The sequence below is a fragment of the Cydia amplana genome, chromosome 19, assembly GCF_948474715.1.
Source record: "Cydia amplana chromosome 19, ilCydAmpl1.1, whole genome shotgun sequence".
Taxonomy (NCBI): Eukaryota; Metazoa; Arthropoda; class Insecta; order Lepidoptera; family Tortricidae; genus Cydia; species Cydia amplana.
In genome coordinates, this window is record NC_086087.1 from 4,629,206 (window position 1) to 4,656,778 (window position 27,573).

General features: G+C 37.4%; 1 protein-coding gene across 1 annotated transcript in view; it reads left to right on the plus strand.

Annotated features, from left to right (window-relative positions):
* The window catches only part of LOC134657274 (unconventional myosin-XVIIIa), a 300,971-nt gene that overhangs the window by 223,730 nt on the left and 49,668 nt on the right, over positions 1 to 27,573 (plus strand). The window lies entirely within an intron of this gene.

Sequence of the window (27,573 nt, forward strand, 5' to 3'; positions counted from 1 at the left end):
AGTTCCAATAATTAACAATATTAGTCATGTTTTTTGTCATAAAATCACAAGCATGAAACAACCGTCCAAAATGACTATGTAATAACTTGTGTATAACAAAACCACATAATTTACACAGTTATGGGCCGAGAATCGAATGAATACTAAAAACCCCGTGAGAAAAGTTTTTTTAATATTACTTCTGTAACATAACAAAGCGAGGAATTCGTAGGAGGTAATAATTTATTTTAAATTGGATAATAAACGAGATTTAATTATTACGTCTAAGGTTATAATTGCTCTTATATCAGCTTATAAGACTCGCCTTAGTTACTTACTACCTACTTGAAAAGAGTTAGGGTAATATTTTTCAAATGTATATTTGTGTATGTATTTATTCTTTAGGCACATTTAGCAATCCTGTTTCATTCGTCTCGGTTAGGGACTCATTTACCATCGGTTATTTAAAATTTTAAAACAAGAAGGCATTTAATTTATGTGCATATTTATTAAGTAAGGTGTAAAACTCATATTAGATACCGATAGTACGCTAAGCTAATAAATTAAAAGATACTGTGCAAACAGCAACACTCCTAACTGTATATCTGTGGACCTTACTACAAAAGGCATAAGGTCCACCGATATAGTTTACAGTGTGGGCGATGGTAGGTAAGTTAAGATTTAAAATCAAGATACTCATACTGGATTTACCTGGAAACCAGTTTTTATTTCAAATGTATTTATACACATGGCTCGAGCACCTTCGCCAGGGAAATCGGCAAAAGTGCACTTTCGAGACGCCGCGCGTCGCACCGCGCCTGCCGGTAAAATGTCGCAGGCGCACGAAGTAAGGTTGCTATTGCGATTCTTTGCAGTGGCGTCACGGCTCGCAAGCGCAAGCCTTATTTTTTGTTTTTGTATTAGGTGTCGTGTTTTGAAAAATATTAAGTATTTTTAGGGTTCCGTACCTCAAAAGGAAATGGAACCCTTATAGGATCACTCGTGCGTCTGTCCGTCCGTCTGTCACACTATATTCTGGATATTGATCGATGCACTAGCACCATCTTAGCGGCACTTTTCATTGCCACGGTTTTTCACCGACTCGATTCATCACTTTCGTTAAGTGAAAACCGTGCGAACCTTTGTCGCTCCGCACTGCAATTTGCAACAAAAACTTTTCATACAGGGTGGTCCAGAGATTTAAATTTTTGCTAACATCATTTTCTGTAAAAACTATATGTATTTGGAGTAACATTCCACAAAACGACTTAGGAAATGAGTATAGGGATTTACACATATTTTTAATTATAACGCCTGCAGTCTCGGTTTAGTACAAAATTGTTTTATTAATTGAAAGATTTCGACTAAAGACACTCGTTAAACATATCCAATGCAATGATATCATTGCAGTTCATTCGAAAAGATTACTGAAACAAGGTAAGTACATTAAGTAATTAGTAGTTTTTTATTTTTAAGTGAAGTTGATACACGATATCGTAATGGCGATTTTACAGTACTAGTGTTGTTAATAGCACTGGACTATAGGCTTTTCTTGAGGCCTATTATGTATGTTCTGACGTAGTTTTCCATAGATGAATGACAAACAAAAACACGGGATTAGCAAAATACAAGAATCTTACGAGTTTAAATTTTGTTGCCATTTCCTATACCATCCTGTATGAATAACGGTACCGACTAATTACTTAGATCAATGGGTTCGTATGATCTACCACAGTTGGTGATTAGAAAGTAACATTTCTTGCGTCTTTCGTATATTACGGAGAGTGTTAAGTAACTGATATTGACACGAGTAACACAATTTACTGACCTTTGTTCAATCTTAACTCGTTGCAATAAGGTCGAAGAATGTAAGTAAGTAGTAAGTTGACTGTAATAGTATTAGTAAGTACTTGACAAAGCTCTTTGGAGGAACAACAGAATAAGATTACAGAATCATGACTTGTCGGAAACAGGAGTGCTGTCATGAATACTGCTTATGAGTTATGAGATCAATAGAATGTTTGAGTATCTGAGTCATTTATTGTGTATGTAAAGCTTCAGGAGTATAAGGTTGCGTTTCCACATTATACATTTGAGCAATGATTATATTTTTTAACAAAATACAAAAAATCTCAAAATACACATTTTTCGCAATAATTTCGTATTGTTGAACGTGTTTGTTCAACAAACATTGTAAAAAATTGTTCATGCATACAACCCATTGTGATCATCATAATAAGTTTTCATTATACCTACCAAATTACCTTTCAAGCATTTTCTCTTTTTCACCTTCAGGGTTTTGACCACTCGACGCAAGCGTTACAATTAGGTATAACAAATTAAACAACTTAAGTAAGTACTTCACGAAAACCTTTACAATATCGGCCTCCAAAATGTAATGTATAGTTCTTCAGAGTGTCAAAGTGAATGTTTACCCCCGTGGAATGCAATCGTTTCCTGGCTTCCCTAACACAATAGACCATGTTGACAACTCCTACTGCCGTATTCGAACTTCAAGATATTCACAAGAGACGACACGTACTAGATCCATTCTAGATACGTTTTATAGTTTAGATTTCAACTAGCTCTCTTTTGCAGCGCAATACGGGCAACCAATGTCACTTTTACGTTAGATAGAGTTAAATATCTATTAGATGTGAATTGGATCTCTAAGTCATATCTTGTGGAAATCGTTCAAGAGTGTCTCCAGAATCGCGCAAATGTCAAATTTGACAGGTTAGATCTTAAACATATCGTTATCGTATCTTGGTGATGTCTAAAAGATATCTAATAGATTTCAAAATCAGAATCGGGCCCCTAGAGACCCGTTACGGTGGCGCTGCGCCTGCGACGCTGAACTCTGAGCAAACAAGCCGGCCCTTCGCGCTACTAATATTTGTACACGGTCCGAGCTGCGAGGCACTGTGTACATATCAATTTACTTTTACAAACTAACAGACTTGTTCAAGAGTTATTTTAATACGAAAAAGTTGAACTTTTTCCTTATGTTTTTGAAGCACACAAGCACACGCGTTTTCATGACACTATGTAAATTTTTGTAAAATATTATAAGGTTTTGTATGTCATTCATTGTACCCAAAAGTAACTCTCTACTCCCTCTAGCAATCTTCCGTAGACCCCATATAACTTTAAACGGACAGACATGACCAAATAAAATGAGCTATCGCAGATCAATTTAAAATCTTTCTAAAGGTATTTATATTTACAAGTAGTTCTGTAATGCATAGGCGATGCCGCTATTATAAGAAGGAGTGTTACTATTTTAGAACATCAATACGCAATTAGTGGCAATAGATCATAGTCAGCTCCCAAAAGCTTTGTTACAAATGGCCTACCAAATTACATTGGACTTTCATCTGTATATGAAACAGTACATATTTCGTTCTTCATTATACTGGTGGCTGCATTGTCGTTCCTGTCTGTTTCTTAAATGAGTATATGTAATATTTAAAACGTCCTAACTCATACGGTTTATCTCCAAGTATTAGTCATTATTTATGAAAAGGGTATACAGGAAGTCGAGGCAAGTTAGTTAGAAGTGTTTGAACAGCGCTCATTCCGACTTGTTACAATCCTTTGTAAATTAAAGTTATTCTTATCGAAGTGAACAATGTTGCATGTTTGAACAGTAATACAGAATAAGCACTACTTGCATAAGTTAGACTAACTGTATTTGTATCTGTCGATGTGGGCAAACATTTTCCATATTTCCTTTGAGACTTTTAATGTACCTATACGTAATACTCGTGTACCCGTCACCCGTCACTGAAAGAAATTAAACATTTCTATTTCGTATACAAGAGTATAATTTAAACTATTTGGCAAATGGTTTCCGCATAACTCTACAGCTCTACACACAGCTGGACCTTGCAAAGAAGTTGATGTTGATAAAGAAACGAAGAAAGAGTTGCTGAAAGTTGGATCTTACCAATGATTACAATAATCGGGATACCGTCAGCCGTAAGAATATCCTTCAGGGGTATAACACCCTTATCAATGAGAGTAACGTACGCAAATCTGTAATAAAAATATTATCTTATGGCATCAATTATACACCAAAACGCATACCTACCTACAGTGCTCATTCCTATTTCAACTCTGTAACCATATTATCAATTGATAAACGAGACGTCTCAACTCAACTATGTAGTGACAGAGTTCAAATCTATCAAGGCGTTCGGTCCCCAGATGGTTAACAATTGCCTGCGGTGCTGAGATTGACAGATACCAATTTGCTAGTTCAATTGGATTGTTTGGTGTTATTATCACTAATTAGTGATAATAAAGCCTAAAGTACTAACTTACTATCTATCAATTTGTACCTAACTATGTATAACTGTTACCTTATTAAAACGGGGTATTTAATTAGTTACCTACTATTCTTCTTTAGGTGTCATATTCTCTACGGATATCGGCTACCACAGTCCGGAACTCTTCTCTATTTGCAGTTTTTCTGCCTAGCGTGGCAGCGTCGATTCCCGTCCAACTCCTAAGGTTATCCATCCAGATTGTTTTTCTTTTCCTTAGTTACTATTATAGTCCAAAATTACTTGTATATTTGGTCTCTAAGTGCTCAATTGTAATTGCCTCTGGCTATATCTCAAGCCCTACCGCAGAAAGAGAGAAGTGGGATAACTGGGAGTAGGATGTAGGCTGATGCTGATGATCATATAATTGTTTAACCTCCTGGGGCCGGGTAACTCCATCTATTTCAGACTAATTTTGACTAAGCACTGTATGTATAGAGTCCAACCCCTTTACAATATATTTATGTATATCTATATTCTTGCTATCTACAGTATTTATTTGTTTGATGTAGAAACAGAATATTCAAATTAAAACTCTTTTACTGATAGAAACTAATGCTGTACATACAGCTTGCTGTACATCTTCAGGGGTCCATTAGATATGATTGCCCCTGACACATGCTTTAAACTCTTTAAAGCATGCAAATTAACACACGTGTCCGTCTGACTCGCTTCAACTTCAACTCAATTAAGCCATCGTGACACGTCACGGTCTTAATGGACGTCTTCATCAACTAAGACATAATCTACACTGTCTGGAGCCTTTTTAAATCACGTCGGTGGCAAATGAGCGTTATACATCTCGCATGATGGTAAACGGACATTAATTTCTTGCAACTCCATATTTCTTTAATGCGTGCTGCAGACATTTTAATCTTGCTTATGGTATTGTGTAGCATTTGCTTTAAATATAATAGGTACTACAATTCGGTCACGTTAATTTAATTAAAAAGGAAGGTATACAACTATATTTATAAAGAAGTTATACGTAGTTTAAAAAAATATTGGAATAAAGTAATAACAGGTTATAAATTTGTACGGGTATTTGTTATGGATATAAATATATAAATATATATAAATATAAATATAAATATTGGGGGACATCTTACACAGATCAACCTAGCCCCAAACTAAGCAAAGCTTGTACTATGGGTACTAGGCGACGATATACATACTTATATAGATAAATATATACTTATATACATAGAAAACATCCATGACTCCGGAACAAATATTAGTGTTCATCACACAAATAAATGCCCTTACCGGGATTCGAACCCAGGACCATCGGCTTAGCAGGCAGGGTCACTACCCACTAGGCCAGACCGGTCGTCCGTTAATGATTTTATTAGTTTTCGGATTCACATGATAAATGTTATGAAATTTCTAAGCTATTTACGCTCGAGGACATGTCGTTAAAATATTTAACTTTTAGAAAGCAGTAAAAATAGAAAGGTAATTAAGTATCCAATGGTAGAATAAAATTAGACATTTATTGCCTACCGATAATAAGTGAGTATTATGCCGATTGTATTTTTATTACCGAATAATTAAAATAGGTACTTTTATTAATCTTTTTCTTAATATGTAGTTTGAATCTTTTTATAGGTGTACCCCTATAGCTTTACTTTAAATATCAATTGATGTACCTACATAATTGAAATCTTTTTGTTGTTTGTACAATTTGGTTTGTTTCTGAAATTTCGATGGCAAGGGGCCTAGCCATGATGACAATAGTTGATAGAGAGCAGAGAACGCCAACTGAAACATTGGAATCAAAATGTGGCGATAAGAATAACCACATAAATTTAGTTTAGAATCTTAACCATATACATTTAGTAAACTTGGCTTACTTGAAAAATCTCGAGGAGTAACTGGATCACATGCAAAGAAAAGGCAAAGTCATCTAGAAAATCAAGAAACAAGGGTTTTACGAAGGTATTTGTTACGTTCTTTTGAAAGTATTAACTTGGCTAGCCAAATTACTACTTAATATTTATTTTTGAAATATTATTTCCTTCTCATTCCTTATTTCGATGGTATGCACATAGCTTTAAGGAACAGCAATTTCGCGGTTAATCTAAAATGACAAGTAACGCCCGTAGCGACCACATCATTGCTCTAATTGTTTCATTGTCCTTATGACGCCCCATTCTGGATTTCTAATTGTGTCTTGTAGAGGTTTGCCGTGTCATTTCCCTATTCTACGTGGTCAAATCTTGCGTAGAACTAGTAAAGTGGCGGCTATTTTTAAGTTATTCAATGCTTTTATGAATTCATTCGTGACTTTTCTTCATCAATCTCCTCGTCAATAAGTAACGCATCATTGAAATGTGAGTACAAGAGCTCCCAGTGCATTAATTAACATCAAATTATGTCTTTTTTAATTACTCAGACTAACTCTAAAGTTTAGAAATGCGTATCATGTTACATACGTTAACTGTCAGTTCAAAATAACTGTTACCTTTGAAGTGACAGGATAACCGTGTTGATGGAATCGGGTTGCGATGTTAATGTACTAACTGCCAGTTTGATTATTTTTCCGACCTCATTAGTTGGATAGCACGAATCCTTACGTGGCAAGTAGGTTACCTAGATAGCGCTTTGATGTGTGTATCGGGATCGACGTGGACATAAAATAAACATTAACGATTTTATGTTCGAAAAAAGTTAGAAATGCTGGTAACTTGATACTTTATCAGTAAGCGAAGGTTCAGACCTTATAATTAAGTCTAACGCAGTCAATTAGTATAAGTATGAAAGTCAAATCTTCCTGTTAATGAAATAAAGAAGCTTATCAGCTTGGCGAAATGGACGTCGATTGATATTTTTTTTTGTTGGTTTAAAGAATTAAATACAGGTACTTGCAATTAAACATATGTTTAAATTCGTTTTTTTTTTTACCTTTCGTCATTTGTTAGGAGATATAATTAGATTTTTGTTGTTGTTTATAGGTATTGTAAATGCGTTAGCGTTAGTCCTCCCTGTATATATATATATACTCGTGAAATCTTTATTTCGTGTATAATGTCTAAAATATATGTCTTTTCTTGAATACTCAGGGAAACTATAATGGTAGGGCCTTGTCGTATTCGCAGTAAATTATAAATTAATCATCAGCTTTATGTCGCGTTTTATGAGCGTGCGTTTAAACTGCCTGTATAATTTTCACTTAATACCGTAAATTGATTTGCCGCCGCTCTGTACGGCTCGAGAATATTAACTAAGTAAAGGCACTAAAATGACACAATGCAACTGAATTTAAATATGTCTACCGACTGTTGAAAAATATTTTGACTGGAGTTTGTGAACTTATTTACTATTCATAATGATATTTCAAAATGCTAACCGTCTACTGCTGCTACGTAAAATCTATACTGCATAACATACATATGTGCAGGTAAGTGTTTACATACACAGGTAAACTTCAGTTAGGTGGCAATGCATATGTTATTATACTATTCTAAGAAAACATTTATTCTCTCGCAAAGCTAAGAGTAACGTGCTCTATTAGCTAGAATATGCGGCATTTTTTGTTTACAAGCAAGCAAGTGCATTGCATCAATGGCTATGGCAGTCACGTCTTAGCGGCTGAAGTGACATTGACTTTCTTGTCTCGGGACTGATAGCGGCGCAGCCAGCCTGCGCCCGCGTCGGCACATGTCGGCCGCTCGCTGCCTCGCGCGCGCGCATCCACGCTGCGACCGCCCGCGTGCCGGGCCCGCGCCATGCCCGCAGTGAAAGTATTCAACATATTCGGCGGACAGAAGCCGTCCGAGAAACATCCACCCGCCAAGGGGGCGATGCAAAAATTCTACAGGACATTCTCAGTCGGCAACGAGGCTTCCGAAAGTAAAGGCAAAGTGACCGCGATTGCCGCGTGCCTCGAGAAAAAAATAAGTGAACCCGCAGTGAAACTCAACAGTGATAATGTGCAAAAGTTTTTAACTAAAATCAACGTTAATGAGACTTTGAGTTCGCCCGATAAACCGCGACACCACGCTTACGAAAATGTAAACATTGCCGGCGGGAGTGTACCGCGGGAAGAGAAACTACTCGACGAGACTAAAGGATACTGTTCGATCTATGAAAATATCACTGTACTCGGTAAGGTTGCTGCTTCGAGGGCTGCACAAAAAGAGGCAGATATAAACGCAGAATCAAAACTTAATAAAGCACTTGAATCTTTCGACAAAATACTATCCGAATTTTCAACAAGCACATCGGAATTCACTGTGAATAAAACCGAATTCATTCCACCTAAATTGCAAAAATCTAAAACCTGTAGCATCATAGAATCTCGCTGTATTCTAAAACAGTCTAACTCCGATCCTCAAAGTGACGGCAAGAAACGAAATACTGTTTCACGAAATAATTCTATAGATAAAACCACCAGTCTCTGGAATCTTGACGACATGAAAGGAAAAGAATTAACAGCTCCCCTCATGCCGCTAACTCCGACACCTACAGACAAGATGAACCCAGATAAGTATGCCACTTATAAAATATCATCTAAAAACTTGTCTCGGACGAACGGCATTAAAACCGAAGAGTTGAAAAAACTGGACGTTAAAACAAGAATATTGAAGAAAACGTTATCGAACCCGCCGTCGACTCCCGTTCCGGTTTTATTAAAGACAAAACCAGTAACAAAAAATGTCGTCAAAAAAGTGAGTGACCCAAAGAAAACAAAACCTAAGGCACACACAGATAATGGATCGACAAACACGAAGGCATGTTTAGAACGGAGAGAGCCACCCAAATCCCAGATGCTTAAAGCTAAAAGTGTCTGGGAAATAGGGAACGAGTCAATGGTTTCATCGAACTTAGAACGAACCAAGTCGACCACTTCTATCGCGGGCTCTCCCAGCAAGATCCCGGTGATCAGGAGTCAGATGCCGCACAACAAGTTTAGCAGCACAAGGGCGCTATTTTCTCCCACTCCGGTTGATCTAAATAATATAGACCAGGCCAGAGAGTGTGCTCAGAAAAAAAAGGTAAATGCGCCTCGAAAAACTACAGACAAACCTGATATAATTAAACAAATAAAACAAAAGTCCTCACTCAATCTCAAGTCGGACGTGAAGCGGCAACAACTCGATAAGGCAAAAAAAGATGACAAAAAAGTTCTTTCAGGTTCGACTCCATCTATACGAGATTATACGGATGAAATAAGCGCGATGCGCGCTAAACTGCAGCAAAGAAAAATAAATAACAAAAGAGACATCGTCACAGTGATGCCGGCGTTCAAACGAAATGGAAATGAACCGGATGAAATTGATTCGACACTATCACCTGTCAAGTCCATCGTAAAAAAATTAGAACTCAAGACTGCTATGGAATCAAAGGCGGAACCGGCACAGTTTATCAACTGTAAGGTGATCCCTGTCGTGCACAAGGAGCTGTGCGTCGCCAACACTACGTTTCATAACCACTTGAGCACACTCGTCGGCCGGCAAATCAAGCATACGGAATCCAGAGATGACGTAAAATCCGTGCAAGTTGACAATATAGTTCCAAAACACGCAGAGGAAAAGATATCGGACTCTCACTCGGACTGCAGCGACGACTCTGGTCACGTTTCCAATGATGCCGCGAACGATAACGACTCGGCTTTCGATAACGTGCACGACATGAGCCCTGTGCGCACCGATATTGACGAGGTGGATTGCAAAATTTTCGACGGTCCTAAACAGTTCAGGATAGATGTGTCCGACAATGCGAGGAGCGTGTGTCCCGTGGTGGGCCGCTGCGGGCGCGGCATCGAGGTCGCTAGCGGTACCCGAGGCACCGATGCTCCGAAAGTGGACGAACAGGTACGCGACGCTGTTTACATACAGATACTTACAACAACAAATTGCAGGTTGTCTATGAGATGCTGGAGCTATTGCTACCACCGGCATTAGCTCAAATCTCCGCTGCCGATAACATATTATCTATCTAACCAATTAAACTGGTGTAACTTGATACCTACGGAACTCGAAAGCTGTTTGTACTGTTTTATATTAAAGACGCATACAGGTCAGCGACACCATACCTACCAGTTTTGTTTTTACTAGATTTTTTTTTAACTAATAACATACTTGGCACGTTATGTTCAAGCCAAAAATGCAAACGTGCAGGCGCATCGATGAATAACCTTACCATGTAGCTATTTAAATTTAACCATCTGTCTGAATTTCAAATTAGCGGGTCCTTTCACATACCTACATGAATTACCATAATTTATTAACGACGACACGCGTAAATTATTCGATATTTATTATTCGCGACTAATAAAACCAATAATCATAATTCGTGAATAAAACAAAGTTCCCGAAAAGCAATTTCGCGGAGTCACCTAACATTACCATACCTAACAAATTATGAACGGTTTGCATAATTTAGCTTCCGTTCTCGAGTATTGAAAGCTTACCCGTTCAGTTCTGAACGGTTTTAAGTAAATAAATAACAACAGAAATTATGTAATAGTTGCAGGCGGTTCTCCGTAACCTAGAATTCGAAATATTTGCCAGTGGAGTGCTTAATTTACATAAGAGGAAAATTGATTGCACTGCGTCCCGTTGTCGTTATGTAATTATCTGATGTTTTAAACACGTTCTTTCAGACGTTATGTCAAGGAATAACGTAATGTTTAAAGATCTTAATAAATAAGTTACGTAACTTAAATGATACCATTACTTGGGCCCTGATTTGTGCTCAAAAACGTCCGTGCGGTACATATTTGGGAGATAATGCCCGAACTGCGCGTGGGCAATTTATCGCGTACGAGACACGCGACAGGTGCACCGCAGGGGTCATTATTTGGGCGCTTTATATTCGCTCTTACTTTCACCGAATGCTTTTAAGTCTTTATTTTGTGTCGTCTGATGTGGTTTGGCGCGCTCCAGATTATGTGAGCCCTCTTTGTTGTGGAAATGCAGATTACTTCTTTCATAATTACAAATGTATAGTTGCGCAATCATTGAAGCTTAACCGGACTTGTTTGCATCCGTCTGTCCATCTCCTATCAGTGTAAAAACTGCTTTCCAAGATTGAAATGCAGATCTCACCCTCTACTACGTGCTGGACTGCAGGTAAATCACCTGTCACTTTCCGTTTTTACTTTCTCAATTCGCGATGTCACAGCAAATATTACGTGCACCGAGCTATAGAGGAAACTTGCAATATTATCTATATGAATATTTATACTACGACTACAATACTCATGTTGTTTACAGCGTTTACAACGACGTTATTTTCACCGCATTAAACGTTGAACACTTGCGTATAAAGTAAGTAATGAAAGGAGTTTGTATTGATATTATTTGACTTTCTACTCGCTGGTTGGTTTTACTGGGTGTTTGTAAATCAATTAGCGTCTCGCCGCTACATTTATAACTTGAAAACTGGTAATGGAATCGTTGTAGTAACATTTTGAAGATGAAGATATTCAGTTTCCTTAAACAGGGAAACGCATATGTTGTCAGTAACATTCTAACATTGGAACAACACACTGTCGTGATCGGCGTGCGGCACATTTTCCAGAATAGCGTTTTCGTATCGTGAGATTATCAATGTGCCTGTACATTTAATAAATAAAGTATTGCTGTTGACAGGACAAAGTGGCGGATTAACGTAAGAATTTACTCGGGACATTTAAAGAAATAATTAAAAATTAACGGTTATAATTAAGATGGATGCTTCCATCCAAAACCCATTGGTCGGGTCGTGTGTATGATTAAATGCTTAACGTTCGTTATTGCCTTAAGTCTCCATGTGATGAAATGCCTTTAATTGCATTACATAACGAAAATAAATGCCTGATACGCCCTCAGGCATACGTTTCGACTCATCGACTTTTCACTGCATGCATAGAGAAGAAGAATTTAGCAATTCCAATTCAAGACACAATTCTTGTTTGCATTCCATTAAATGTACCAAGTCACGTGTTTGATTTCGTACAAATCGCTCTCGGACATAAATTAGACAATAGCCACGTATGCTTCGCGTCGATTCTTCGTATCATATGCTTATCACGCACCAGCTTTCTCGCGCAATGTTATACGGGGAAAGCCATATCCTTATGATGAAGCTTTATATTTACTTGTAGCGTGTTATTTAGTATACTCGTACATATTGCTATTAAATAAGTTAATGAATTCCGCTTCCAACTACTTTGTAACATGGCTCAGTATTTTAAGTAATTTGCCATTATCTACGACTTTGCAATTTATTAAACTATTTATCTTACCTCTCTGAACGAGTCTTATCATAGTAAAAAATATATTTGTACCACAGACTTAAATAAATAGATAGTTTTTTACCATCGTGGGCGCAACATCTGGTTTCTTTTAACCGCAAATTACCAATAATCTTTTTCCAGTTAAGGCTCGTATTTGTTGAGTTTCATTATAAGATGCAGAACAAGTTAAGCGAGTATATTAATAATAGCTGTGTCTCGTTTGCGGCGTCTATATGACTGTCTTGTCTAACTTGTTTCTCTGTTTTGTATTTGTTCAACTCATCTTGTATAGTGGAGGAGTAAGCTTAATGCGGTCCATACACTATCTATCAGTTCTAATGAACTACTTCGAAATGTGGACATCACTATGAACAGAGTGCAGTTAGATATTATAATGAAATGACGTGAGAATTGGAATGGAACCAAGCCATAGCAATATTATTTAGGCATACGTAATTTAATGCTTATTAATGCCCTATTACACAATAATGTATAATGCATAAAATTTATAAAATGATTATAAATAGTTCTATAACAATGCAAGTTTAACACAATAAGAAAAGTATAGGTTTATCGACCTAACAGTATGTGTATTTCAGTCCAAATCGCACTTACAAGTTATACTATGTTGAACAAGAAAGTTACCCAGCGCTATCTTCTGGCTGTTAATAGCAGTCTCGTAACTTACTTATTTCACTTTTAGCAGCACGGTTACACGGTAAACACATAATTATGCACATTGAAAAGAATATCGATCGGCCGTCACTCATCTCTTGCAGGCCAGTTCGGACGTACACTGACATCAGAATCATATTTGAATCATGTTATTTAAGTATAGTGCGTCTCGCTTGCGTCAGTACATGTTCGGATTAGTATACGAGTGAAATGCACGAGAGCTGAATGACATTAGTTAGGTGGCATTTTAATATCAGTGTACGTTCGAATTTACCTGTTGATCTATCCGTCGCTGATGGTCTATTGTGTATGTATGTTACTATATCATTTAAAGCTGCTAACTTGTAAAAACTCGCTCAAATATAGATTTTAATACCTAAGTTACAAGATGCAAATTGCAATAACAGTTTTAGTATATTATTGGATATGTCAGCCTGCTGATTTGAACATTTTGTTGTATTGTCTAGTGGGGAAAGTTGTTACATCGCGAGCTTCCAATTTCTCGATAATTACCGACTTTTGTTATCGAGATTATTATGAAAGTTTTATGGGTGTATTTCCCATATAAGTATTACATTTTATTAAAATTAATACGGATGTATAAACCATACTCGTGTAGGTTTTTAAAGGCTTAACCGGTAGCAGAAATTAATATGGGCATAATAATAAGCTAATTGTGACGTTCCAAAAAAACATGCCGGGAATGGCTTGGTTCCTATTGAGCGAAAACTTTCTTTTACATCATCATCATCGGACATCCATATGCCCAGTAATTGTTGTAGTAAAAAAAACAACGGGTTGCACCCCGGGAGTGCCGGCAGAAGTGAAAACTCAATGACTAGTGCAAAATGTCTGCAGCACTATGTATAATTGAGGTTAACGCCATCTAGCGTTATTTCGTCGCATTATTTGAAACCCCTAACACCTCACTGTTAGTACTCGGGTTATATTAGTACTAGTTAGAGAGAAACTCACTAGATGGCATTTAAATCAATAAAGAAAAACTCAATGACATTGTAACAGTTTTTCGATCAGGTTACGTGTCCGTCTTACGTCTTACGAATCTTACCTCTCGCGAGTTTCATCACAAAAAGTGCACAGCGCCGCTAAAGAAGTTTTCACTTCAAAAATACACCTTGATAAAACTTATATCAACTTTGTAACATTCGTATGTACGTACAAAGACATGGAAGATGGAAGTGCATTACGTGCACAGCAACGCCATGTCCTCGATTCGACGCCATTTTCCATAGCGCTGACTAGAGCCGACGTTCAAAAGACGCTAGTGTGTGGTGGCCCTAAGCAATAAACGACATAATGGAAATGTTTAGACTTAATGTTTAACGCTAGTGATGAAGCAGCTTTCTTTTTGGAACGAAGTTCCTTATCGGACGGATAGGCTAGGCGAAAAAAGTGTTAGATTTCGCCGTCGCAAGCCATACTATTGCGAAATATGGAAACTAATGAGACTAATGAGAATGAAAATGAAGATGACGGACACGGACGCTGACACGAACACGAAGAACAACATAACATAACATGATCATGAACATGAACATTGAACATGAACACGTCACCAGTCTTTCTTAACTTCGTTCCAACCTATACGGTTACCATCAGTTTGGCACTGACATAAACGACGTCGAGAACGTAATTTACTTTCTACACATCTCTCTTGCACTAATATACGAGTACGAACGAGATGCATAGAAAGTAAATTACGTTCTCGATGACGTTTATGTCAGTGCGAAACTGGTGGTAGTGGTACTAGTGTTCCACGACACTCACCATTTTTAGGGTTCCGTACCCAAAGGGTAAAAACGGGACCCTATTACTAAGACTCCGCTGTCCGTCCGTCCGTCCGTCCGTCCGTCTGTCACCAGGCTGTATCTCACGAACCGTGATAGCTAGACAGTTGAAATTTTTACAGATGATGTATTTCTGTTGCCGCTATAACAACAAATACTAAAAACAGAATAAAATAAAGATTTAAGTGGGGCTCCCATACAACAAACGTGATTTTTGACCGAAGTTAAGCAACGTCGGGCGGGGTCAGTACTTGGATGGGTGACCGTTTTTTTGCTTGTTTTGCTCTATTTTTTGTTGATGGCACCCTCCGTGCGCAAGTCCGACTCGCACTTGGCCGGTTTTTTTCTAAAATGAATAGTTTGCGCGAGAGACACTTCCAAAGTGGTAAAATGTGTGTCCCCCCCCCCCCTGTAACTTCTAAAATAAGAGAATGATAAAACTAAAAAAAATATATGATGTACATTACCATGCAAACTTCCACCGAAAATTGGTTTGAACGAGATCTAGTAAGTAGTTTTTTTTAATACGTCATAAATCGCCTAAATACGGAACCCTTCACGGGCGAGTCCGACTCGCACTTGGCCGCTTTTTTTTACTTTATTATACCTATTCGTCGGCGATGGCGGGATAACTTGGACTCCTTGAGAGGCTGGCCAGATATTGCACTAAATAGAGACGAGTGGAGGGAGGCCTTTGCCCAGCCGTGGGACACAGTGGGCTCTGAATAATAATAATTATTATTATACCTGTACTGTTGCATCGAGTTATATCTTCGTGGTTATTTAAAGAATAATACAAGTACAACATTGTTTTGATTAGCGCTAACTAAACACAAGAGGTTTAAGAGACAAAGCAAGCTATTAAATGAATTAAAACAAGTGTTTTAAATGGCAATAACATTGCTGTATTTGATATACATGCATGCGTTAAAAGTAATAAAATTGATGTCTCAATCATTCTCCATTATCCACTTTATTTACGACAGTACTCCAATTTTATACGACACGCAAGCGTTCAAGATCAATTTGTAGTTATGCCATTGACATTAGCAACCTAGATTTCATCTTAAAATTGCAGCCGCAGGTGTCGGCCCCTTTGCACCGACTAGCCCACAAACTCGCTCGAGTTTCCGTCAAACGATATATCAACTTCCTACTAGGGATGTACCGACTAGTCGCCGACTAGTCGGGAAAGCCGAATATCCGGTCTCATTTGTAGTCGGCGACTAGTCGGCAAAAATGGCCGATTAGTCGGCACTTTATAAGTGACAGAAAAACAGGGCAAAAATAAATAAATAACAAATATTTACCTAAGCTTTTCACCTATTTTACCCAAATTCCAAATTTTTATTCAAATTTTTATTCAAATTTTTTGTAGGGTGCCTACGAAAACTTTTGTTCGAATTATTGACAGTGTGGTCGCTTTCTTATGTCCGATTGGTTGTCGTATGAAATATAGTCTTAGGTTTTTTTATTTTTTAGCTTTACCACCTTTTTTGCATTTAGGTAGATGAATAGCGCGACGATAGGGGTAAAACGATTTTTTTAAGTGCATCTGAACCGAACTTATATGAAACTAATGATCTAGCCGACTAATCGGCCATCCGAGCGCCGATTAGTCGGCTAGTCGGCCAAATCAATAGTCGGTACATCACTACTTCCTACACATCACTGTTCAGTTTAACTGTTTCTAATTTGGACTCTATTTTGTACAGGGCTCGGTTACTTTTTGCTTTTTATTATAACATACGAGGTAGGGTGAGTTAGTTACTCTAAGTACGCTCACTCGTTCACCGAGTATGGCGAAGTGATTTATAATATACGAGGAAACTGACAACTTTCTTCCGCTCTACAACTGAATGTGGTTTAGATTTAGCGTCGTAGGTACGTTTGATTACTCTGCGCGGATGTCTAGAGTAAATTATGGCTTGTGAGTGACAAAAATCTTTTGGAAAAATACTATGAGTAATACCTAATTTAGATTAAAATTTAAGATCGGACTAAGATGTGTTTTTGCAACATAGTGATAAACTTCCGTTTACTGTTTTTACTTTATGTACTCTGTGAAAACCTGTGAATTAATATTGTTTAATTGTGACTCACATTTTGTTAGTTTCATTAGAACGGCAATGTTTTAAGTCATTCGTTTTTGTCCGATTCAGAATTAAACACATAATTGTTGAATTCAATATTAATCAATTATCTTTTCATTTTGCTTCCATCCATATTATATTATCCATACTTATGTACTAATAATTTTTAAGAAAAAAAACCGACTTCCATGAGGGACACCCCGGTGAAAGAATAGTTATTTGTTTTACAAGGGGGCAAATTTGTTGTTTAACCCTCGTGCTTTGAAACCCTCGTAACGCTGAAGCTCGCTCGCTACGCTTGTGGTTCAATTTTGGAATCTTTCGCTTGATCGGGTATCAATATTAGGTTCAGGTCCAGATAAAAGCCCGGATCCAGGTCCAGGTCTTGGTCCAGGTCCGGCTCCTGGTTTGAGTCTAGGTCCGGGTCCGAACCGGGCCGGGTCCGAGTCCGGGCCCTAGTCCGGTTCCGGGTTCGGGTCCCAGTCCAAGTCGAAATCGAAGTCGTTGAAGAGTTCTATTCTGATCATCATCAGCAGTTCCAATGCATCAAATGCGACAGTTTTTAATGAAAATGCTTGATTTTTTTTGATGAAAATACAATAATCTCTATACGCATGCCTTTAAGATTTGAGGAGTTCTCTCGATTCCTTATAGATCCCATCATCAGAATTCGAGCTTGACAAAAATGTGGCTTAAAAACTTAACTTACTTAACAAACATAACGAAGAGGACAAATCGCCAAACGTGAACTATGCGTCGTAGAAGAGTTCCGTTCTGATCATCATCAGCAGTTCCATTCCACTTCATCAAATGTCACTTTTTTGAATGTATGTGCTTGATTTGTTGATAAAAACACAAAAATCACTATATGTATGCCTTTAAGATTTGAGGAGTTCCCTCGATTCCTCATGGATTCCATCATTAGAACTGAGTTTTGACAAAAACGGGACCAATCTGTATGCATATACGTACAATCAAAAAAAGAATTTTCAAAATCGGTCCAGTAATGACGGAGATATGGAGTAACAAACATAAAAAAAAAAAATAAAAAAAAAAATAAAAAAACATACAACCGAATTGATAACCTCCTCCTTTTAGATTTGGAAGTCGGTTAAAAAGAGTAACTGCTTGGTAGCTGTCAGTTGTTTTTTTTACAGCTAAAGTAGTGAAGCAATTAAAAGTAATTTGACGAGAAAGAGAAAAAGATTAGTAAGCTAGAGTTTGCCCTACAAGTAGAACAAGCTCTAATATTAAATTGACTGACTTATTTCTATGTTAAGGTGGTTCGATTTTCATACAAAATTCAATCGACTTTCATTAAGTAACTACACACTATTACTACATAAATATTTCCGCATTTATCTTCTTTCGAATATTCATTTTCGCTAAATTAATAGGAAAACAATGTTTCATACAGAAATCATGCAAAAATCATAGTTAACTTTTCATCAATTTTACGTATGTGTGCGTCACAAACGTCGTGTACGGATACATTTGCGACGTTGCCATACCATTTCCGACGTTGCCGGGCTGACCACGGCGTGAATTTGAAGTCCCGTCATGTTTAGTACATTTTTGTTGACCTACCCGATTTTGTTGAATAAGTACCCGAATTTCGTCAGCTTAGCTAAGAACTATCATGGTGCGTTTTGTAAACAGTCGCTTTTTTGCTTACAAACGGAAGGTTCCCGGTTCAATCCCCAGTCATTGTATGCTGGGACATAACTTTTTGTATTTTTTTTTACACCTAAATTTCGTATTGTTTTTTTTTTTAATTTTTCTTATTTTCAAAAATCGATTGATTAAGTATGGGCTAAGCGTATTCGTTTAATTTTTACAAAGATAATTAGAAATTATACTCTACCTAATCTCTTTGATTTTTACAATCAGGACATCCTCACAATAAAAAAGAAATGTATAAAATTTCCTGTGGTTGAAAATAATGGAATTTTGTCTATGAATGAAAAACACAATTATTACTAGTTACTACCAGGTAAGTAAATTATAACTTTATTAGAATCCATATTGTTGCCTCATCTTTCTTCCTATAATATTAGAGATTTTTTCCTATCATGATTCATGATATTATATTTTTTTCAGGGACTACTACGGATAACAAATATGAAAAAATGTACTGTAGGTACTTGAATTAAAAAAAAAATGTTTTCCTTTTATTTTACAATTACCTACTACTTTATTAGAGGCTGGGCAGTAAGGGATTGCTTTACTTGTAGAACAAACTATTAGCGCTTTAAAAAAACTGATACCTGACACTTACAAACCTGGACTTCCTTGGGCTCATTCTACTAAAAATCGTCAGTAGGTATTCTCCATCCTAGCATAAAAAGATATCCTAAAATGTCGGTCATTACGTCAGGTTTTAGTATCAAAAATGTTTCCCAGCCTGCGTGACGTAGTGGAAACTAAAACTTCTATACAAATATTTGGGACATAGTTTTTAGGGTTCCGTACCCAAAGGGTAAAAACGGGACCCTATTACTAAGACTCCGCTGTCCGTCCGTCCGTCCGTCTGTCACCAGGCTGTATCTCACGAACCGTGATAGCTAGACAGTTGAAATTTTCACAGATGATGTATTTCTGTTGCCGCTATAACAACAAATACTAAAATCAGAATAAAATAAAGATTTAAGTGGGGCTCCCATAACAACAAACGTGATATTTGACCGAAGTTAAGCAACGTCGGGCGGGGTCAGTACTTGGATGGGTGACCGTTTTTTTTGCTTGTTTTGCTCTATTTTTTGTTGATGGTGCGGAACCCTCCGTGTGCGAAGTCCGACTCGCACTTGGCCGGTTTTTTATATTAGCTTCAGGATTCAACAAGAATATGCTAGTGATTCTGAGTTTGAAGAACCCAAAAAGATCATAATCTGTGAAAATCAGGTATTTAATTTTTTTTTAAAACGTTGATAAAGTAATTTATTGATAATAGCGACCCGCCCCGGCATCGCACGGGTTAACAAATTATACATAAACCTTCCTCTTAAATCACTCAATCTATTAAAAAAAAACCGCATCAAAATCCGTTGCGTACTTTTAAAGACCTAAGCATACAGACAGACAGATAGGAAAGCGACGTTGTTTTATACTATGTAGTGATAGTGATAGTGATGATGATAATACTGAATATATGGGGGAAGCGCTGGTGGCCTAGCGGAAAGAGCGTGCAACATGCAATCCGGAGGTCGCGGGTTCTAACTCCAGCTCGTACCGTCGTACCAATGATTTTTCGGAACTTTTGTACGAAATATCATTTGATACCTATTTACCGGAACCTATTTATATACCGATACCTAAGAAGAGATTGAATATCTGGGAGACCGACCAAAGCTCAGAAAACATATAAAAACCCAAGAATGCGTGTTTTCTCACAGATCAGGCCTAGCTAAGAGATCAAACCCCTTATAGCAAATTTCATCGAAATCGTTAGAGCCGTTTCTGATATCATCCAAATATATAAATAAATATATATATATAATAATTGCTCGTTAAGATAACACAAAAAGGACAAAAATAAACAAAATGAAATTACCTACTCGCACCAGTCTTGAACCCCAATCCTCTTGCACGTATTTCCACGAACATACCGTAATGCTATTGCAGCATACTTACGTTGTGTGAAATTGTCTACTACAAGCATCACGGGAACACTGTTTGCATGTGTGAGTTATAGTAGGAAAAAGCATGACAGCAACACTCCGTCGACTTTAAAGGGTGGTTTTTGCACAATGAAGTATTCAATGTTTATTTTAATAGTTCAATATTTACTTAAAGAGTTCGCTAAACATACTTTTAAGTATACAAATAGCAAGACCATTCCACAAAAAAATAAAACATGAAATTTTGCGAAAGTGGCGCCATCTAGCGAGGGTTAAGCTTTGAGTAACCTAGTCGAACCACCTTAAAGTCGATAACATGCGATGCATTATTAAAGATAGTTTGATGTAGCTATTACTGTCCCGCCTTTCTTAGATAAACTTGTTATGTAGTTAATTAAGCACAACACTATTGCGCAATCCTGCAGCGGAATGAACTATGGGTGTCAAGTTTCTATTTATAATTATAGATAAATGATAAAACTATCTGACATGACCAAAATCACAGTTCAACATTTTCCGTAGAACGGTTTCTTGATGAAAGATAATAGATCAAGATGTAATCCAGCAATCCAGCAGTGTGAAGAATATAAGTACGAGGGGTATTCAAAATATTCTCGGTATGAGAATGAAAACAAACAAGTACGAAAAGTTTGATATTTTTATTTTTCAATATACTCCCCCCCTATGTTCATACACTTAAAAGATCGATCAATTATTTTTTTTAATCCCTCGTAAAAATATTTTTTATCTTTCGTGTAAAAATGCTCCTCCACTGCCGCCTTCAATGCTTCATCGTCAGAAAATTTATTTCCACGCAGATCCTTTTTAAGATTGGGGAGCAAAAAGAAGTCGCTGGGGGCTAAGTCCGGACTATACGGTGGGTGAGTAACAGTTTTAAACCCACGTTCAACAATAGCTGCCTTGGCAATATGAGCAGTATGGACGGGGGCGTTGTCATGCAGAAGCAGAATACCTTTGGTTAACTTTCCTCGCCTCTTTTCTTTAATTACATCCTTTAATTGACGTAGAATGTTAGCGTAGTACTGTCCTGTGATATTTACACCTTTTTCTTTATAATCGATTAGTAATACTCCTTCACAATCCCAAAATATCGTAGCCATGACCTTGCCAGCTGAAGGGATGACCTTCAACTTCTTGGGATGAGCTGAACCCTTAATGTGCCACTGCATGGACTCTTGTTTACTCTCTGGGTCATAATGATGAACCCAGGTTTCATCTCCAGTAACTATTCTTTGCAGCACCTCATCAGGATTTTCACCGCACAGGTCAATAAAATCGGAACAACAAGCTACACGCATGTCTTTTTGAAGCCGAGTCAGCATTCGCGGAACCCATCTTGCACTTACTTTTGACATATTAAGATGGTCATGTATAATATCATGTACGGTACCAATAGAGAGATTGGTTACTTGTGCTATAGATTTTACCTTCACTCGACCATCTTCCAATATAAGTTTTTCCACTTTATCAATATTTTCTTGTGAAGTAGCTACTACAGGCCGGCCAGGTCTAGGGTCATCTTCAATACTCTCCCTTCCGCGTTTAAACTCGCTTGACCACTTTTGAATGGTAGATAAAGAAGGAGCAGACTCACGGTAAACACAATCCATTTCCTCTTTTATGGTTTTTTGATTTTTACCCTGTTTTGTCAAGAATTTTATCACGCATCGATGTTCTAATTTAGTTAACATTGTCAATTCGCACAGGATGTTCATGTTTGTTCAGCAATTGCAGAAAAACAAAAGACTATCTCGGTTCGAATTATACTTTTTTTTAATGTCAATGAATAAACCTTAGCGGCCAGTAACGAAAGAAATTTTAGAAGAGGTCGTAAGATATCAATACCGAGAATATTTTGAACGCCCCTCGTAGTCGGAAAGTTGCAAAAATGTTAAACAAACAGTATCTTCTCATATTTATGTATGGGAATCGAAATTTTCCACCTCCTATCCTAAAAGGACAATTTTCTTTAGAATCCTGATGTTAAATTTTCCTAAAATTTCCGAAAACTTACAATTTTTCGGAAACTCCGCTATTTTCAAATTTGTACCCAAGCCTGTATGTATTTCCGAAGCTTTCTTAAAATTTCCAGCACTTAGCGCATCCTGCTTAGTGCTTAGAAAGCTCTCAGTGAAAACTTGACCAGCATATGGGTCATACATTGTTTCTTCTAAACGGTTTCTCGGTGTAATTAAACGACACGAACGTTTTCTCTAACCACTGCTGTTGGCTAAAGTAACCTGTTATTATGTTTGCTTGTTGCAAATCGGTCGACAAAACAAATTGCCTACAGTAAATATTACTTGTAAGTAAGCTGTATGAGTATAAATAGCAATAACTACCCATACGATTTACAAGCAGAAAGCTTTGATGTCAAAACAAGCAACAACGGTTGCACTCCGGGAGTGCCGATAGAAGTGAAAACTCACCTCACTATGTTACCGACGCCCGGTAACACGATACATACGTTTAGCGGAGGTATTCTATTTATTTATTATATATTATTATCATTCTAAATAAGATCACACTTTTTCATTGACATGTTTATTTACATACTGCCATGACAACGTCAAATTATTTGAACATAGGTAAAGAGTCTTGAAAAAGAGTCCGCAACATAAATGTCAAATAACATTGAGTTTTCTTTATTGATTTTAAATGCCATTTAAATTATGAGTGGCCACCTTACGGGGCTTACGGTGATCGCCTTACGCCCCGCTTACGGTCTCGCTTACGCTGTCTCGAGTTTATCATTTCTTCCCCACCTCAAAAAGTGCCCAGCGCCGCTAAAGAAGTTTTCACTTCAAAAAGATTTTCATACGTTTTAGCAGACGACATCTTAACTCCGGGATTGATTCCATAAATAAGTTGTTTTGTACAAGTATGACTTACCAGTACATATTCCGCCTGCGAAGTATGGTGTGTAAACTACACTTTTCAATTCCGACCCCACATTTTCACATTGTTACTAGCATAAACATTGATAGCTTATGTATGACAGTTATGACGTTGCAAATATTTAGACACTTACACATACTTATAGCTAACAGTATCGAAGACACTCCTCAATTAATCAACTTTGTAATTACACATAATGTCTATCGAATCAATTACTTAGGTAGGTACTTAATACCTTATATAAACTTCAGCATGTCTAGAATCAAACCATCCATATTTTTCGCTAAGTACTTTTGCGCTTTTCCGTGCTATGTTCCCATATGTTCTACTTGAGCGTACACGGGTGCTAATAACAGTGCATGTTTATCTCATCTCGGGTCCGCTAGCGGTACGACACTGTACCGAGGCGTTAGCTAAGCGGTGAACTAGATGCTTGCTACTGTTTACTTGGATTCTTAGTTTCCAGTTAGGGTGGTTAGAGGCATCATGGCTTGTCGGCCGCGAGCGTAAACAAGCAAATGGGTTTGTTGGTATATGCAACTGTAACTTGTTATACAACTAAGCTGTGCAGCGACGGCAGAGCTATAGTTAAAGTTGCAGTTCGATTGGTCTGATTGAGTATTCGATTTAGGTTAGATATTTAATAACAAAGCCAAGATAGATACTTATTTTGTCTAAGTAAAATTCTAACTACAACATTTAGTTTTATTTTAGACATTTAGCTAGTGCAGCATGCATTCTACATATAGTATAGATACTTAAGGAAACAAGCCTAAATGCCTTGAACTAACATATACAGAACTAACAAAAATTTTTTTTACATTCCTCTCATCGTGTGCTATCAGAAAAAACAAACATTCAAAAAAGTTGAATAGTTTTTTTTTTTAATAAATTAATTGGTTCACCACGGAATTTCTTACCAAAGTCAAAAGTTCAAAAATTCATAACTCGAAAACTACGAAAAATCGGCTAACATACATGGGGTATATTCTGATAGCCCACGATGTAAGGAATCGAAAAAAAAAAATTCGGACTTTGATGTTTGGACCAACCTGTATGTATGTATATTAAAAATGTAACAAGTGGAATAACGTACCCCGACAAAAGATATGGGTGCTCAAGAACAAAACTCAATATAGGATCAATTAGTGCATTTTCATTTTAAATTATACTTTAAAGCGCGACATAAGTCGTGTTTCAGTAACATTTAACCGTCACATTCCTGACAAAATGTATGGGGTTTGACATTGACCGTCAGTTTTGTGACGATTGCTAACCGGCCGTTAAAGGTACACAGTTAAGTGAAAATGCCCATTAAATATACCTATTCGCTAGGTGCACGACTGGTGCTGCCCTCATTTTGGCAGACTTTCTACGTTAAATCTTATGGAGTAAAATTAGTTCAAGCGGCTGCCGCTAGTACTAATGGCGGCCATTCCATAAGATTACCTGTGTTTGTGACGATCAGCGCCTCTTCCCCCTCCACCGACTTCGCACCTTGCCAATACAAAAAGTAATAACGAAATCCCAATAGGAAACTTAGGTAACCTACCTCCTTTATTATGAAAATAGCCCGAAAGCAACATTGCACATTGAATAGATAATCCGGTTACATTGGCACTATTGTCCAAACAATCTACCTCATTGTGGCACTGCCCTACTTAGCTGATTGAGGCATAAAGGCAATGTCTGATGAGGCTTGGCATCCTACTGCTACCGGCGTCGAGTTTCCATGTTACGACTACAGTAATATGATACTTTATTATCTTGTTATGAGACGCAATGAAGCTTGGGATCATGTTTGATAAACATATTTGGTTTCTTCCGATGTCAGTATGTTGATATGGTTTCAGAAAAGATGGTATAGTTTGAGAATTGAGTATCTTTAGTTGTTTTTGAAACATGGTAATGTGCCACATGAAATATTGAAAATATTTATGAACAATCACTTTTCGATTACATACTTAATGATTAAAAGACATTAACTTTTTGGAATTAATTAAAATTTAAATGAGAATGTGAATAGCCTCGAGTTGGAAACGTTACATCTAGAAATTGAAATATTCTTGTCTATTCGGCGAAGAATAGGTATTTATTATCACATCCTCGTAGATAGCGATGAAATATTCAATCTAGGTATAGTAGCTAGGGGTTAACGAGAACCTAGATTGTAAATAAAAAAAATCAGTGATATAAGATCTCAAAGACCAAACCGACCGTGAGATGATGTGAGAGAGACACAAACTGGTCAAAGAAAATGAATAGCTATGCAAAAAAAGCCGGCCAAGTGCGAGTCGGACTCGCGCACGGAGGGTTCCGCAGCCGCACCATCAACAAAAAATAGAGCAAAACAAGCAAAAAACGGTCACCCATCCAAGTACTGACCCCGCCCGACGTTGCTTAACTTCGGTCAAAAATCACGTTTGTGGTATGGGAGCCCCACTTAAATCTTTATTTTATTCTGTATTTAGTATTTGTTGTTATAGCGGCAACAGAAATACATCATCTGTGAAAATTTCTACTGTCTAGCTATCACGGTTCGTGAGATACAGCCTGGTGACAGACGGACGGACGGACGGACAGCGAAGTCTTAGTAATAGGGTCCCGTTTTTACCCTTTGGGTACGGAACCCTAAAAAGGCGTTATCTGTAGTAAAAGACGCCCAAGATCCTCTTTGAGTTGCGTAGGTACTCAGCATATTTTGGGGTTCGCCTGGAAAGGTGCCAAATGAAATAAATACAAGAAAATACTTAGTTAAAATTCACACAAAATCGTCTGGACATTTATGTTGCTTGTACGTAGTACAAATTATAAGTCGTACGAGTAGATTTATTGACCATTGCACTTCATTTATGAGTACTGGATTTATCGCAAAATTACCTTGCAATTGGAAAACAACGTGTTATTAATACGAAAATAAACTTTTACCTAATCAACATCTATAAGTGTAGTTTGCTACTTTCAAAATGAAGCTTCGAAGGAAAATAAAACAATAACAAATAACTTTTACGTTGTTAGTATAGTATCTTTTTTTAGTGTTATCTTTAATACACTAATGGCATTTCAAATCGAGAACACCCGTTGTGTCTGGGTTACTACTTGCAGCGTAATTTTATCCATAAATGGATGAGTGGCATTAGTGGTTGTTTCTCGTTATCATCGTCGAAAGTTGATGATTCACTCACTGCTACGCAGTGTCAATTTCTATCTGTGACGTCAAGTGTTATGCCTTCTTTAAACTAAGCTTTGTACTGGGTCGAGTATGTTTATATACACATTTTGTTCTCAGTCCATGCGTCTTCCTTAAATATTTTGACTATTTTGACTGACCGGTCTTAATTTTGATCCCATTGACTTCGTTTAATCAATTTTGCTTAAATTGATTGATTCTTTAAAGAATTAGAGTTAGAGGTTAACCTCTAACTCCATATTTATCTCAACGAGGTCGATATTTTGGTCTATAGCGGACAACTTTCTCATTAGATTAGCAGTATATATATATATATATATATATATATAGTCCTCTTCATCGTTTTCGATGACGGCGACCCCAAATAAACATCATGGACGTTGTCTAACGTGAGCCCTTATGTGGCTGGCCAGGCCGAACTTGGTCTTAAATACTCTATTGCACGTGTGACAATAAAGTTCGCCAGCTGCGTTGAGCGTGTACACGTAGGAGGGCTTAGGTCTCTCTTTCCGTGACTGGCGTTTTGTGTCTAGGCTTGTGAGGCGGTTATCCTCAAACATTTTGACACCGTTATGGATGGTAGAACACCAAGATGACCTTCGTCCAGCAAGCTCCTCCCAACGCTCAGGGTCGATGGCGCAGATTAGCAGTAAAAGAGCTACGAAAAGCAGATGGAAAAAAATTTGGTACTCAGTAGTAGAAACTCACTTATCAAATCAACTTGTTATTCGAATTGAGCA